Consider the following 2,384-nt stretch of genomic DNA (forward strand, 5'->3'; position numbering starts at 1 on the left):
GGAATAATCACTTCCTGCGATCTGCTGGCAATGCTCCTACTAATGCAGCCCAATATGCTATTAGCTTTCTTGGGAACCAGGGCACACTGCTGATTCATATCCAGCTTCTTATCCACTGTAACCCCCAGGTCCTTTTCTGCAGAACTAGTGCCTAGCTCATCGGTCCCCAGTCTATAGCTTGTATGGGATTCTTCCGTCCAAAGTGGAGGACTCTGCACTTGTCCTTGTTGAACCTCATCAGATTTCTTTTGGTCCAATCCTCCAGTTTGTTTAGGTCCTTCTGTATCCTATCCCTACCCTCCAGGGTATCTACCACTCCCCCTATCTTAGTGTCATCTGCAAAGTTGCTGAGGGTGCAATCTACCCCATCCTCTAGATCATTGATGAAGATGTTGAATAAAACCGGCCCCAGCACCGACCCCTGGGGCACTCCGCTTGTGACCAGCTGCCAGCTAGACATAGAGCCATTGATCACTACTCATTGAGCCCTATGCTCTAACCAGTTCTCTGTCCATTTTATAGTCCATTCATCCAACCCATACTTCTTTAACTTGCTGATAAGAATACTGTGAGATACCATATCAAAAGCTTTGCTAAAGTCAAGGTATATCACGTCCACCACTTTCCCCACATCCACAGAGCCAGTCACCTCTTCATAGAAAACAGTCAGGTTGGTCAGGCATGACTTTCCCTGGGTGAATCCATGCTAACCATTCCTGACCACCTTCCTCTCTTCCAAGTGCCTTAAAATGGATTCCTTGAGGACCTACTCCATGATTTTCCCAGGAATTGAGGTGAGGCTGACCGGTCTGTAGTTCCCTGGATCCTCTTTCCTCCCTTTCATGAAGATGGGCACTATATTTGCTTTTTTCCAGTCAGCAGGGACCTCTCCCAATTGCCACGAGCTTTCAAAGATAATAGCCAATGGCTCTGAAATCACATCAGCCAACTCCCTCAGCATCCTTGGGTGCATTGCATCTGGCCCCATGGACTTGTGTATGTCCAATCTTTCTATGTCACTACTGTATAGTCTTGTAGTACTTTTACCCAACAACAAATCATCTAGATACAAGCCCAATTCACAATGGAACTGTGTACCAATCCTGCAGGTTTTCCTAGGAAATGTAGCCAAGAACCACAAAATATGCCAAGAAAGGATTTTCCATTCATTTCCTGTTCACAAAACTTATTTTCTTTTGGCCAGTATGTATCTGAGGGGTGCATTTAACTTAGGATAAAGAGGTGGAGACAAGACATAAGGACTAAGGCTATTCAGCAGAAGGCACAGGCTGATCCAAATGCTGTGTAGTCAGAAGCTGATGTCCCACAGCTAGAGGTTGCCATGAGGGAGAAGGCAGTCTAGCAGACACCACAGACCCTTCCTTTGCTGTAGCACCAGTGGTGAACTTTACTTATAGTCTCATGTAAAGGATTGGGCCATCTGCTGGGACTCAGTTCACTCTTGCTGAGCCCATCCCCTTGCTGGGGAAATGCTGTCTAGAGTCCTCTCACAGAATCCAGGAAAGCAGTTTCCAGTAGGGTTAGTTGTTCTCTTCCACCCCACCCAACCCATCTTAACAAAACAGGATCAAATCTTCACACACTGTTCCCTCAGAATCTGTACAGACTAAGTAGTCCCTTCCCCAAGTCTGTCCTTCACACCTGTAAGTTCATTGACCCCAATTTTCCTGGCTCTTACCTCAGTGATAAAAGGACTTCACACAGTCTCTCTTCTGTCCATTTGCTTTGTGGAGCACTTCCTCTCCACAGCTGCTCCAGGTGCAGTCCATCAGGTGCACAGCTACTAGCCTGTCAGCTCTCTAGCAGGTATTGCAGTTCCTGTCCTCCATTTCCTGCTGCCTTTGAAGTTTCAGGTCTTTTCCAGGTGAAGTGGGGAAGATTATTTAGCCAGCCAGCTGCAAGCTTCCTGAACTCACAGGAATGGTATCCCTTACACTTTCATACCCCACAGCATGTCTTTTTTCCCCACATCCTGCTTTCACAGTCCATTAGAATGTAGTTAACTCCTATGAAGTGGAGCAACTGAGATGGCATTTAAATGCAAACCAGAACTTTTGGTTGCTAGGGTGAGGGGGGGCAAGTATGGGGCTGTGGGTGTAATGACTGCTGGTGGGGGTTATTGTGGTTGTACTGTGGCACCAAATAAAACCAACCTATTTCACACCAGCAACTCACAATGCACCCACGTTGTTGCCAGTCTTATGACTAAGATGCTATAGCTTCAAGTAAAAATGATGCAAACCCCAGCATTAATACTGCCACACCACAGGTAAACTGGGACAGATCAAGTCACCACAGAGGATATGGAGACCCAAGAGGTTGATCTGTTTCTTCAGAAACATTAATTTATTAATCCCCTTATT

Source organism: Emydura macquarii, unplaced genomic scaffold (genome assembly GCF_026122565.2).
Source record: "Emydura macquarii macquarii isolate MOO-44397 ecotype Brisbane River unplaced genomic scaffold, CSIRO-AGI_Emac_v2 contig_2531, whole genome shotgun sequence".
NCBI classification, from domain to species: domain Eukaryota; kingdom Metazoa; phylum Chordata; order Testudines; family Chelidae; genus Emydura; species Emydura macquarii.